A 15,129-nucleotide genomic window follows, 5' to 3' on the forward strand; every position below is an offset into this window, starting at 1 on the left:
TTTATATCTTTAGCCTCCACGTTCCTGCTTTATCCTCTTCATGCCTGCTTTCATCCTTCTCTTCTACTGCTTTTACAAAGTGGAAGCACTAATTGCATGATCCCTCCATCTTATTGATACAGATTAAACCCAGCGGTGGTAAGTCTAGTGAACTCAGTGGGAACTTTCTTAACAATTTCTGCAAATTAAATAATTCTCATTCCTGTACATGATATCAGTAGTTGCACTTCACACACATTTACCTATTTTCTTGTTTTTTATTTAGTCATACTTCAAATATATATTTTTAAAGCTACCATCTGTAATATCTTAAAGAGCTACATAAAATAGGCATGAAAAATACCAGTGGGAGAAATGTCATGAGCCATCAAGCTTAATTTCCTTCTGAAGTAATAATAATTCCATAATACTTTTCCTCTCTTCTTGGCAGAACCTATGTTCTGCCATTTCTCTCCAACTCATTGTACTATTCCTGTCCCATGATTCTCACTTGTCCTAATTATATTTATTACTTATAGCTGGAGAATAATTATGAGTCAAGTATGTTGGAAAATTTTAATTAATGCTAATTTTACATTTAGATTTTTTCTGTGTACACATATATAAATAATTATATGCAGTTCTGGAGTTAGAGAATTTTTTTTAACCTAAAAGCAAAAACACCCAACGTCCCAGACTGGGATTAAAGCATCAGCTTGGACAGCTGGAAAGTGAACATTGTACCATTCAAAACTGAGACAATTCAAATATCACTGGGAACAACAGACAAGAAAAAATTCAGTGGTCTGGACTCTGTCACAGAAGCAGTGCACATGGTTTTATAAAGTGTTTAAGTAGCAATAGCAAAAGATGCAACAAGAATGTTCTCCTTTTGGGAGCTCTGCTTGGTCACAGATGTGAGGTGCTTTTCTTTCCTACAAGACTCTCCCTTGTCTGTGTCCCTGCCCAACATGCACTGTCCATTACAGAGCCAATGACTGGGAGCTGCACTGGGAACAGAGGTGGGGCTGCTCTACCTCCTTTGAGAGGCTTTGATGCTCTACAGGGTTACTCTTTGTGCCTCTGTGCCTCAGGCTTGCCATTTCTTCCATGGTGTCCAATGACCAGAGGTAGGATTCATCTGATCAGAGATAGCAACCTACTATGGGAGAGCTATTTAGACTCTTTATGATCACCAGAAAGAAAAAACACACTTCAAGAGTGAAATTTATCTTAATCCAAAACTGGGGATTTATAGGGAATCTGATGACTTGCATCCTAAAAGTGCCTTTTTCTTACCACTGCCAACAGTGGGCACTTGGTTTGACTGTTGTGTAGAAGCTGTCTTCAACCTAACCACATACCTGGAGATACAGATGGGTAGTACATCTCAAATGTACTGAGTCAGGGGATATTGATGTTCTGGAAGTCACACTTCAATTTTAAGCAGTATTTTAAGCTCACAAGTGCTCTGTTCTGGTTTTAGCTAACTAACCTCTCTGCACCCTTCTGAAAATCTGTGCAGATGTCTGTCTTCACCTCTGAAAATTTGATTCTTAAGTCCAATTCTAAATCTTTTCTAAATTTCTAGGTTTCTACTGAAAAGTTTACTGCAACTTACATTTATATAATGTTATTTTGCAGATAAATTGCTAAGTGCTCCAAGCTTGTCTTATACAAATGACTTAAATCTACCACCAAATAAATGGGCACATCTAAAATGTGAAAGCTTATTAACTCCCAATTATGCTTAACAGCACTCTTTCTGCTTCTCTTTCCTAAAAAAAGGTTTGTTTGCACTAAAATCTTTCTCTGGAAAGACTTAGAAACCTTTATTACAACTGAAATTAAATTAATCTATATTTAAAACATGAGTAGTCACAGTGAATAAAAATGCACTACTGTAAAATTTTCTGCAGAATTATAAAAAAAAAATGTTTATACTTTATAAGATCGGATAATATATGGAAATAAAATGTCACAAGAGTATTCTGATTTTCACTTTTCTAATTTTAGAATAATGACACTCAATTTTGAGAAATTTTAAATAGACCTAACTTTTAAATTGGTTTTCCATAATTCTAATTGGCAAAGAGATTTTCCAAGGTTACTCAGGGTCCCCTGCAACCTGATCTGGAACAGTTCCAGGGATGGGGATTCCACAATGTCTTTGGGCAACATTTACTTGAAACTGAATAAAAATGTTCACTATTAAAAGTAATTATACTTATTTTATTAGAATGCTAAAAATATATATATATAGACTAAACAAATTCTTTAAGAAGGCCTTTCAAATTAAAAAATATCTTGTGGAATCACACAATTGTTAAAAAATCCTTTATTTTGGCCTCAAGATTACTTTTATAGGAACAATTTCTGTAATCTGGTTTTGCCATTGCAAAAAGACTACCAAAGGGGAATTACATCTCAGGAAAATTGGAAATTTCTTTTATTTTTTTTCCTCTTGCTCCTGGAGTTCAGTAACTTACTCCCAGGGTGAGCTAACAGCCTTGTTTCTATTGCAGTGACACAGAAGTGGATGAGGCGGCGCTGGGTGAGGTGACGCTCAGCTGCTGCGTGGCTCAGAGGTACCAGGATCCGTGGGTTTGAAGTGCCAGGAAAAGTATTAGAGAGATGCTGAGGGAGAACAGTGTCAGCCACAGATTAGAAACATCATGCACAGGGCTGGCTGTGTGTCAGCATTAGTGCTGGGACTGGGAAGAAAAGGCTGGGTGTACTGGTAGACCTGCAGTGCTTACCTCAGGAGCTGAACCGCAAAACTGGAAATTTTGTAATTGTCCCTGATTGTACCTCCCATCAATCAGTAGTATAAATATCATATGAACCTGTGTGCATTTTCTGCTTGCATCTGAAAATAGTGTATTTATACTATTCCATTAGTGTATTTTAATAAGCATTGCTTTGGGACACTATGCCTGCCAATTTATGTTTATGAGACTGTCAACAGAATTTACATGCCTAAGAAAATATGATACAACACTGCCAAAGCAGGGACTGCCTGTCAAATGAGGTTGTCATGGAGAAATGAGACATAGGAAAGCTCATACAAATAGTGGCACAAGGAAAATGCCAGAGATTTTTTTATTCCCACCGTTGAGCTAAATAAATATATATTTCAGTAAGGGATGGGGTAAGAAAATAATGAAATTATGAAATCGGCCCAATACAAAACCACACCAATCGGTAAAATTCTTGCATTCTGTATTGTACATTTAGGAACAATTTTTTTTGCAGTTTAACTTTTGCCAGGCAGTCCCCTGTCCTGCCTTGAAAGTGAGCAAGTCGACACTAAAGGTAATTTCTAAAGTGTGCCTTTGGGCTGACTTGTTGCTGACTCCTGGAGTGGCTCTCAGGAGTCTTTGGGAGCTGATATTAATTAGACAGCTCCAGACAGCACTCAGCACTCAGACTGGTGCTAAAGAGGCTCAAGAATTTGAAGGTATTTAATGATCTTTTTTGAACCTCTGCTCATATCAGTACTGAAAAAATTGGGATTTCAGAGAAAAATAGAAAGACAAATTCTTATCCGTCCTGACAAAGCAGGCAATTTGGTCTCTACGAGATACTGGCAGTGACACCAACTTGACACATGTCAAGGAGATAGGAGGTAGCCAAGTGCTCTGGAGTTGTTTCCCTTATCATAATTTTAATTACTCCAGGGAGAAGATTAGATGCTGCTTGTTATTTACAGTTGATTCATAAAATGGTGATTATATAATGAGGGAAAACATTGAGGGGAATATCTCTTCAATTTTCAAACTCTCTAGGTAGAATTAATTCTCCCTGACTTTAGCTCACTAAAAATTTTTATTGAAATCTAGGTAACTGATCTAACAGAGATATAGTCCACTTGAGACCACGAGACCTTATAAATTAGGTGAAATGATTTCTTCCACAGAAGTTCTTATTTCCTCCAGTTGCCCTAAAGGTACCCTAGAATTTATAAGAATGAATCTCTGAAGATTACAGGCCACCCTGAGCTGACACCTATGATGTGGTCATGGACTTAGAGTCTGAGGTGATATTTGCCACTGACGTTTGTGTCTCAGCTTGCTTTGGCTCCAAAGACATCCAAGACCTCTCTGAAGCTTCTTTCTTTGGTATCAAGGGCATCTTCAAATTGCTGATGGCTTCTATGGGGACCTTGGAACAACCATCAAAAACAATTCAATCAATTACAGTGTGACATTCTCCTGGACAACCTGTGAATAATTAGCATCCATTCTTTGTGACTTCCAAGGCAAAACCACTATCCCAGGTACACTCCAAACATCTTTGAGTATTTTGGTATCCAACCCATCTACCAGCTACCAAGAAATCAGTTTGTTAATTGGATACGTGTACAATTCCCTCCACCTACTTCCTGCACAGGTATTCCAAGTGAAATTGGTGTCCCTTCCAACCCATACCATTGTATGATTCCATGAAATGTCTGCAAAGTGGTAAAAACTATCTAACATTTTCAGTCTGGGTAAATTATTATTTGCATTACTTTAAAGTTGAATGCACCCCTGAGTATGGGTCTATACATTTTTCTTTAGAGTTAATTGCATTAAATATCTGACCAACAGTTTATTGTAAACTGTAACAAATGCAGAGCATATAATCCTGTGCTGTATAACTTTCACAAAATGTAATGAATGGTATGCTAGCATATTATAAAATACACTAGAATAATTTATTTATTATATTCCATTAGTGTATTTTAACAAGCATTGCTGTGGGACAGTATGCTTGCCAATTTATGTTTATGAGACTGTCAAGATAATTTACATGCCAGTGAAAATAAACAACATTGCCAGTGCAGGGTCTGCTTGTCAAATAATCTTGTCAGGAAAATATGAAACACTACCAAGCTGAAGAGTAAAGCATATTCATTATTGTTGGCTACACAGATTCTATGTGACACAATGAAATACATTTATGCCATTTTTTCATGTATCATATGAATAAAAAAATAAGGGAGAGGTATACTTCAGGCAGCCATATGTTGTACTGTACAAAACAGATTTAGCACTCTATCACAATTTTTTCTTCAAAATATTCAAAATAATATGAAAAAGGTAGGCATTCCTGAGCCCCAGTAACTTTAGTGGGCAAAACAAAATGCATTATTCATCTGGGAAACTAAAAATGCTACACAAAATCATGACTACTTCACAATGGTTAAGCTGAAATAAAATAGCTGCAGAGCTGTCTAGGGCTGAAAAAAAATTACTGGGAAGAGTTCATTCAGGAGTTCTGACTGGATAATTATTGAGCTGCACTGACAAATTCTACACTTCCCTGCCAATTACACCTTCTAGGCCATGGCTTTTGGAATAATTTAAAGCAGTGAGGTTTAGAATTTTGTTCTCATAATTCCCCATAGACAGCTAACTCTGCATTCCCTTCTTCAGGAGAAAAACCCCAAACTGTAAATGTACTCTTCTCCAAATTCTCCCTAACCATGGAATTGCCCTTGGAAACAGCTTCAGAGATGAAATGTGTCCAGGAGGAAAATAATGACCTCAAATCATCCCAAAGCAGATAAATGCTCTCACTAATGTCTTCAGAATGATCACTGTTACTGGCAAGCAGTAAGAATGACTTCAGAGAAAAATGGATATGAGGCATACAAAGGGGGGGGGGGGCAGTGTTTATCAGAAAGACTGTAAAGGTATTCTCATTTACGTGGAAAGATTGCCTGTACACAGAGCAAGCAGCTCAGACGTGAATAATCTCTGCAGTGCACGGCACAGAGCGGGGCGGCCACCGATGCTATCGGCAGCAGCACCGAGACAGACAATAAGCATGAGGATGATGAATGAAGAGCAGGAGTAGGACTGAGAATCACAGGAGGGATGATAATTCAGTACCAGTGAGATAAATTAGAGGGGTACAAGATGAAGCTTATCTGGCTCAGATATGTATATGCACAGAGACTGAGGAGTAAGCTGGCTGCTGAAGGAGAGCGCTCCTCAGACAGGGCCACACTGCGGGAAGGGAAGGGGAGATGTCCATTGAACTTCATTTGCCTTTCCCATGAACAGGCACTGCAAACTGAACCATTAGATGCCCCAAAAATCTGGGACCAAGCAGATCTGAACCTGCTGCTTTGGGCTAGCCTGGCCCCTCTACTCCATCTGAGTATCTCTTATGTAGGGTAAGTTGTCAGCTGGTGAGTCACTCCCAGAGTAGAAACCACACTACTCTACTGCCTGTACTTGTTACAGCAGATTACATGAAAGACAGCAAAAAGATGTTTTAAGGGTCATTGCAAGCTGAAATTTTGCTAGAGGTGATGTCATGCTAGGGGTCATTTTATAATGATGATCTGATGGGCCTGTCTCATACTGACTTTTAAGATGGCAGCTGCACTCTCGCTGACAGCTGTATTACAGTTAATATTCAGCTAGAAACCTTGCCTCCAGAAGCAGATGACAAGACAGACTTTAATGGGACTAAGTTGCCTTACTTTACAACTTTCTTGATTGAAGTCTAAACACTACCAATTAATAGTTTGGGTTGTAGACAAATTTTATAGGTTTGTATGAGCAGAGAAAGTCACAGGTTAGAAAACAAATCAAAAATGTTTATTATTATTCTTGATTTTTAAAGTTTTTTAGATCCCAAGTGGAGAAATTTGGATTAATTAATTTGGTATTTTAAAAAATAGAGTGAAAAAACAAACAAACAAAAAAAAAAGCCAAAAAAGGTGGTGTTGCTCTGTCACCTATTTAAGATTCCCAATGACAAGCTTCAAAATAGAGTGCAATTCTATTTTGGAAACACACGTAAATGTCTCAAAATAGCAGCAAACCAAATGTCCAATAAAAAAAAAATGAATATGGAATGGGGTTGAAATAATAGGAATAGAGTCAAGTACTCTGTGGAGGTGATACAACAGAAAATCACTGAATGGTTTAGGTTGAAAGGGATCTTTAAAGAGCATGGCATCCACCCCTGCCACCATGGACAGGAACATCCTCCACCAGACCAGGTTGGTCAAAGCCTCATGCCACGTGACCTTGAACACTTCCACAGATGTAGAAGCCTCTCTGGAAAACTTTCTCCAGTGTCTCACCACCCTCACACTAAAATAATTCTTCCTTATAGCCAATCTAAATCTACTGTCCTTTAATTTAGAACCCTTGCTTTCTCTTGTCACTACAAGCCCTTGTAAAAAGTCTCCCTCCATTTTTCTTTTAAGTCCATGTGGAAGTCCACGTGTTGTGTAGCAGGAAAGTGAGATAAATTGCATGGAGAGGTAATGCTGTGATTAATGGGGGAAATATTTTCACAAGAGAATTAGGGATAATTTAAGACAGGCACAAAGTAAGATTTGTCCAGAAGCCTTCTAAGTACACATCAGTTCTGCCCTATAATACACTCTGTCTCCCAGCACTGGACCTCTGGAGTAGGTGCTTCCAATTGTCTGGTAATTTCTTATTTGAGCTGTTATCTATAAGAAATTGGATCTAGCTTTCTTCATAGCACTCTACCATGTCCCCACACGTGGCTGATTTAATTAACACTTTTCTGCAGCTCTTTCCCCTCTGTGTAAGCTTCCATCTATTTATTTATATTTCCCCCCAGATTGTTGACTTTTGAGTTGTGTGAAATATTTTTAGTACACTACATCTAATGTAAAAGTATCACAAATCAATCTGCCTTTAACTTCTCAGGAGCATATATACCCTATTTTAATGTGGCCATTTACGCTGCTGTGTAATACATCTTCATAGTGTTGGCTTAATCACAAATGACAAGTGTTGAAAATGTAATAAAGACAGGGACACATTAATCCATTTTGTATGAAAATGTGAAAAGGTAATCAGATTCTGAAAAGCTGCATGCTTTAAAAATATACTGGATGAGATTTCTTTTTCCATTCAGGATTCTCACCAGAGATTCTGATTAGAAAGATTTCAGTATAAAATTGCCTTAAAATATTACGATTGTGCCAGAAATGCACTGAGGAAGTTTTATAAAATTAGAGATGAATCTCAATCAGTAATGTGATGACCCCAAAGCTTCTTATATATTTTAAATAATCAGGGAAGTCTATATTCCTTTTCAAAGAATCTTATACACTTCGCCCATGGGTAGAAATGCAGGGTGTATCATTACCATTTCTGCTTCTGAATATCCAGAGCTAATTAAATACCTATTGTTAATAATTATTCCAGTCTCCACAGGCAGCTAAGGATACCTTCATACAAAAATCTGTATAAAGAAACATCATCTTGGGGTTTTTTCCCCTGCACAAACAATAAATAGGAGGAAAAATTGCATTGTGTTCAACAGACACTCTTATAGCATATTCTTCCTCATCCATCACTCTGTAATGTATTTCCCATGCCCTAGAGAATCTATGCAGCCTGACATAATGCAACAGGATTTTTTGGTGGGTTTTTTTAGGAAAAAGAATAAATTATTTGCATCTTACTTTTTCTCACCACTCTACTTGGAGACTAAAGTTGTAGCATTGAGATGATGTAATTACTCCAACTTGCCTCTTCAAATAACTGTCTAGCATAGGCTACAATCCAGTCATCTGTAATACTTTCAGATTCACTTCATCACATTTGGAAGCTCAAAGACTTCTTAAAGACGGCACTTAAATCCGTTCTGTGGCAGTATCCAAAAATGATCTTCCCATTGGTAAATATTGTGGTTCCGCAGTTATTTCCCATTCTGTGTGAAGGAAACATCTGCCAGACCAAAGTAACATTAAAATGAAAGACCTTTTTAATTGTGATCATTCTCTGTTAAGCCTCTAAATTAAATTATTAAATCTGCAAGTCCTGATGAAACTGAAAATATTTATTTAGTTATTTAACTTTGAGCAATTATGTTTCAATGTCATCTTAACTCTTGAGCAAGAGATGATGCTCTGATTGCACCGCTGAAAATGCAGCTTCTTACAGCACAGTATCACTGCTATAGTTTGGCAGTGTGGAATATTTACCTCTTTGTGCTTTTTATCAGTTTGAAGTATTTTAGCTGCAAAACATCAGGGTCAGATTTTCAGATGCTTTGCAGAGTTTATTATAGGGCCTCAAGAGCTGATGGCTCTAGACATCTGGGAATTACGGTGATTTAATAATTTCAGCAGTCTTACAGTTTAATCATTATTTCCAAAATAACTGAAGGAGTTCAGCACACATCAGAGATACTTTTCTTCCTGCACAAAACCTAGTAAAGTATAAAATGTTTTCAGGATGAAAAAAAACATTAGCAACATATAAGCAAGATGTATTTCTAAATTTGGAGTGGAAAGGTAAATGATTAGAACATTTCCCACAAGCCCATGCAAATTATATAAAACCAAAAATTGGTTCTGTCAATCATTTTTCATTTAACACTTTCAATTAAATTGAAATGCTGTAGGATGCCACTTTAAATTATCTACTTAATAGAGTAGGAAGGGGAAGGATTGGCTTCCTGCTGTGGCTAAGGCAGTCCAAAACCAAAGTGGATTCAGCTCTACCTGCAGAGCTCCTATGTAATCTAAAGCTGTTCATCTTGCAGAAAAGCCACAAAGGAAGGATGATGGTGGATCACCTCCTACAGAGATGGGTCATGGCCTTGCTTCAGTGGGTTTCTCCAAGGAGTTCTTGTGCTATTAGTAGCCTCCTACGACAAACAGAATAAAATCCATTTCAATCTTTGCTGGCAGAATAGGAAATAATATTTTATCTAAGCTACAATTCATTTTAACATCTATCTTGTTTCTTGTTAACCAATGTTTTAATGAACAGCACTGAGACCATGTCCATATTTGTGAACTACAGTAATGGCATTTCAGGAGTAACAGAGATGAGGAGAGAATTCATTTATTTTTCACAATGATTGTTTATACAAGGTTTCTGTGAGTCACAAAATAGGTTATAAATGAGGGAGCACTGGAACAGCACCTCCTGAGCTCTACTTTGTAAAGGGACTTTAAATAGAAATGAAAATGTCACATCCATGCACAGTGAATTTCATTCTTTTCCCCTTTAATTTTGAAGAAAAACTCAGCTTTATTATAAGGGTTAGCACAGGCTATCATATGCTGGTAAAAACCTTAGATAAATGCCAAAGACACATTTCTAAAATTATTTTTTGACTCACCAAATCTTTTACAATCTATGTGATAATTTTGTTGCTCTTTAGGAAGACTGAAATACAGTACATGTAGTTCTGCCTCCTATAGTTCTAGACTGTTTCAAAACAGACAGCTAATACAAAGGGTCCAGGTCAATGCCAATCCTTCCATAGTAATTCATAGGGATGCTCAGGACAATAGGAGCCACTAGTGTGTCAGAGTGCTTTCAACACTGTGGTATCATAAGAATATCCAGGTACAGAGTGAGAGGCATAATTTTGAACCTCTCTTTAGACTAGGGCTGAATAATACTCCTGTGAATGTATTTTATATGTTTTCTGAATCAGGACATAGGCAATTTTCAGATGAAAATCTTCAGGCTTGCCATGTATGTAGCAGCTCTATACCTGAGTTTATGTATGTGTTAGTAGGTGTAGAAATGAATTGGCTTTGACCATGCTAGACGTGGGTCAGCTAAGCCTTAAAATACTTTTCTTTTCCTAAAGAGAGCAATGAATAGGGGTAGCACACAAACCATTTAGTCACGTTCACATGAATAATACAGGCTCATAATATACACTGAGAACTGCAGCAAGTTACTCTCCAGTCCTAAAATGAGACATGATATAAATGCCCTCCATACAGTTTCCATGGAAAATGGACTAAAGTTGACCTTCAGTCACTTTTCTTTGCATTTTAAAGTGCTTTCTTCTTTACAACCAGTTGGTAAGAGGCAGTTATGGTGGAAGACTCATTATTAAAAACATGGGTCTGCTTGAGCTTGTTCTCAAGGCAGACACCTAAAATGGCACATGAAACTTGCCCAAGTGAGGCTGTTTTCTCTCCATTATCATACAGGGAGACCATGGTCATTAATACACATACAAGCATCTACAGAAACCTAAATTTGGGGAAGATGAGGCTCATTCTGTACACAGCTGAGGGAGTGATAATTGGCATATAATGTCCCAATAAAGGAAGATGAAAGTAGATACTTAGCCTGAGTGGGTGAAGTCCCTTTCAGTGTAACTAAAACTGCTGTAAACTGGCAGTGATGCAAGGCAGCTTATGAAACCTGCTCTACAAGCACACTCTTAGCAGTGTTTAAAAGTATAGATGTGTAGACAGGCACCTAGATGGGCTATGACACATCTCCTACTGCAATGTTATCATATTGTGTGTATTATGTATATTATATAGCACCTGCAAGCAGATTCTGAGGAAGGAAAAAAGCAAGGTTTCAATTATTGTTTCTCTAGACACAACTGTTCTTTATAATGCAATACGTTTCTTCTGTGGTTCCTTTAGAGAAAAAAGATTTTTACAGAAAGGGTGATAAAGTACCAGAATGGGGAGGTGGTGGAGTCACCATCCTTGGATGTGTTTAAAAAAAGACTGGATTTGGCACTCAGTGCCATGGTTTAGTTGAGATGTTAGAGCATAGGTTGGACTCTATGATCTTTAAGGTGTCTTCCAACCTAGTGATTCTCTGTGATATTTTGACAGTAATAAAAACAGGAAAGAAAAATATGGTTGTGAGTCTAGCTATTTCATCTGGGATTATCTGATTTTATAAAATAAAGTTGGGGTTACTGTGGTACATTCCTAACCTGGAATTCTCCATATGTAACCCAACAATTTCAATACATAAATATAACTTCTTTTACTTGAATTATTCTTTATGTAAAGTCTCATTCCAGATGTCAATCCAGGTGAATACAATTTTGTCACTAACCAATGCACATGACTGATACCATAGCAGGTTACAAAAAGCACTGCAGGTTTATAGGTAAGCAGCCGAATAAATCTACTAGCACAAGTGTCTACCTTCAGATTAAGTCATCAAGATGTTGGTAACCAAGTGACAGCTGAGTGTTTAAGACTGAGCTACTTGAATCAAGAGCTCACCCTTGATTCACATGCCTCTAAGTGCCATTTGAGATATCTTTTGCCAGGTAGGGCTCAGGTCTATATGAAGTTTATAGACTTGGCACAGGAGTTACAGGAGGACTAGAGGCACCTGCACTGGCATGAAGACGAGCAGAGACAGCCGAGAACATCTTCCATGGTACCAAATACTTACCTTCAGGTAACCAAATCAAGCCCTAAGTAGATCAATGTCAATTTGAACATGAGGCAGCAGTGCCCTGGCAGCCGGGAGGATCATCCCAGTCAGGCCCAGCATCAGCAGCCAGGTAAGGGAGGGGATTGTCCTGCTCTGCTGTGCACTGTGCAGCCTCACCTCGAGTGCTGGGAGTTTTGGACACCAAAATATAAAAGAGAAATTAAGCTACTAGGGAACACCCAAAGGAGGGCAGCAGAGATGGTGAAGGGCCTTGAGGGTATGAGGAGTATGATACTGTTGGACACAAGGTGTGATGCTTGGGACTGTCCTGTGCAGGGCCAGGAGCTGTTCTCAATGATCCTTGTGGGTCCCTTTCAACTCAGAATATTCTGTAATTCTGTGATTATGTGATATTTAGTGGAGTTGGCAGAATTAGTCATAGAGTCCCAGAATCCACTCATGGATGGTCCAATGGAGTACTTCCACCTTAGCTTTGGTTGTATATATGGACATATTATTGACACTTATGTTAGCAGTTTTGTTTCACGGAAGATATCCATATGTTAAACAGGCTCTTGGCTGCATACTATGGCTAATTGTGTAGTATAAGCTTCCATAGGTAAGTGTACGTTGACCCCAAGGGACTTAATTACATAATAAATAAATAAACAACTGCAGTTGGGTTGCTCAGGGTCTTCCAGTCTCTGACATTGTTATATATCAACTCAGTACACTTTGTACACTGCTTCATATTTTATAAGGCAGTTTCTACCCTGGGGTCTGTATCAAGCTACCCGCCCTTTAATTAAGTTACTGTAAAAACAAGTTAGAGAAAAACACGAAGTTTAAAATTGAGAGCTGAAATGTCAACAGTATTAAATTCAGTCAAATAGACAAAGCTGACTAGACAGAGCAAATCACTTTAAAATGATCCACAAGTGATTAACATTACTTTTGTTTGAATCAAGCTCTGTGTTCTTTAAATCCACATCCTTAATCTGTAAAGTATTTAGCTACACATGACAAAACATCTTCTGTCTTTAGCTCTGCCTAAAGTTACTTGCCATCTTGAAAGCTTTTAGAGAAAACACTGGAGAAACATTAATGCTTATTTTCAAAATGTGTCACCTAGAAGTAGATATTTCAGTATCAATAATTACATCTTATGAGCTAATAAATAGCAGCTCTTCTAGATGATTTCTAATTGTACTATAAACTGGAAATTCTATTCCTGTTTACACAAATCAGTTAAGACTAAAGACTTAAAGTGTTACATTAGTACCTTATTCTACAAATCATTTCACTGATTACTTGTAGATACATATCCATGGAGTATGCTCATCAACATTGTTACTGAATCACAGAAAATAGGATTAGAAAGGGCATAAAGGTCACTTATTCCATTTTCTTGTCTCAAGCCATGATCAACCATACTTTTTTTTTTTTTTTGGCTAAAGAAAGCAGTCTGGGTGCCTTCAATAGGTCAAGTTTTCTGGCCAGAACCCAAGTGCATCAGTTGGTCTGAATTTCTCTGAGCAACCTCATCAAGTCTCCAGCCCTTGGCCCAGCACTATATAAGTCTTGAGGCCAGTGCTTGCCGGGCATGGTGAGGGTGAGTGTGTGACCTGTCCCCTGCCCATCCTGATCTGTTCACTTGACTTCCCAGTTGACCTTGGACATTTTGTACTTGCATGATGCTCACCAAACTTTCACTAGGGAGTGTGACTGCACAGACCTAACCCTGCTTGAGTATTGCAGGACTGCATCCAGGTCGGCCAGTCCACTAACCTGTGTCTGATATGATCACCTTTGTGGCCAACTTGGCTTCCATTGTTCTACAGTCCTGTTCCTGCTACTTCTTTGTAGAAGCATTTTGTTTCTCTCCCTTTAAAACTGTCTTGAATTTTTGGGTTTTCTTCTTTATTTTTTTTTTTTTGTTGTTTTGTAAAAATCATTTTGTATTCTAGTCCTTCCCTCAAATCTTAGTGCAGCCCCTCCTGGCTTGGTGCTGATTAGTAATTAAATAAGTATACACTTCATGCTTTTGAAATAATTAAGGGAAATATCGAGTGGTGGCAGACTGAAGACAGACCTTGTGAAATTCCACTTACAGCATCCTTCCAACTTGGCAGTGAACCTAATAGCTTCTTTCCCCAGTATGATATCCTTCCCTTCCAGCTGTGCCATATTTCTTTAGCTGGTTTAAGAGAGACCTGCTGAAGTTTAGCCAAATTATTTCTGTTCCTTTTCTCTTCTTTTTTCAGGAAAGCACTTAACTTCTCACAGAAGGAAGCTGAAAAACTATGACATGATTTGTTCTCGGCTGTTCTTCATCTCCTTATAAACATGTACTAGCTATATACATGCAGTTCAATTATTTATTCCAGTATTTTCACAGGAACTGAAGGTCAGCTGCTACAATGCTCCTTACATCCACTAAAAATAGACAATACATTTTTCTTTTCCAGGCTTCTGAAGCCACAGTGGTCCTTAAGAGTTCACAAAGTTGCTGACCCTGAGACTGTTAGAGTCAGTACCATAAAGTGATTTTCATCAAGCTCAGACATTTCAAACTTATCTACCTGCTCTCTAATTGGCTCATGTCACTGCTCTTCTGGCGTGAGATTTTACCCTTTGTTGTTCACAGTGACGTAATGAGCTGCCTGATGAACACTGTTATTGTCAAGTGAAGGCTGAAGCAGAAAATGCAGTAAATGCTTTGACTCTTCTTTGTATCACCTGTCAATAGCTCTCTCCTTGGTAAGCATTAGATCAACTTTTTGCTTAATCTCCTTCTTCCCTGGTAACATATTGCACTTACAGAGGATTCTTGTTTTCCTGTTGCCCTTGCTAGAACATTTACTACATTCTTCCTTGTTAAATGTAAGTTTCTAAATCTGCTTTTAGCTACCTTAAAGGAGCAGACTGCTTTTTTTCAAGGGTGCTAACTGGATTATTTGAGTATCTAAAGATTGTGTTCAGGTGCTGA

The 15,129-nt window shown here is 37.9% G+C and overlaps 1 long non-coding RNA gene across 5 annotated transcripts in view; it reads right to left on the reverse strand.

The window, feature by feature from the left end:
* The window catches only part of LOC140683622 (uncharacterized), a 201,923-nt gene that overhangs the window by 48,170 nt on the left and 138,624 nt on the right, over positions 1-15,129 (reverse strand). For 3 of the 5 annotated variants that reach the window (XR_012054808.1, XR_012054807.1, XR_012054806.1), the window contains one exon: positions 8,711-9,621. The exons of 1 other annotated variant lie outside the window; for it this stretch is intronic. This is a non-coding gene — a long non-coding RNA (uncharacterized lncRNA). Of the gene's footprint in view, positions 1-8,710; positions 9,622-15,129 lie in introns of those variants that run through there. One more of the 5 variants, XR_012054810.1, reaches the window with a different exon arrangement.

Source organism: Taeniopygia guttata, chromosome 3 (assembly GCF_048771995.1).
Source record: "Taeniopygia guttata chromosome 3, bTaeGut7.mat, whole genome shotgun sequence".
NCBI classification, from domain to species: Eukaryota; Metazoa; Chordata; class Aves; order Passeriformes; family Estrildidae; genus Taeniopygia; species Taeniopygia guttata.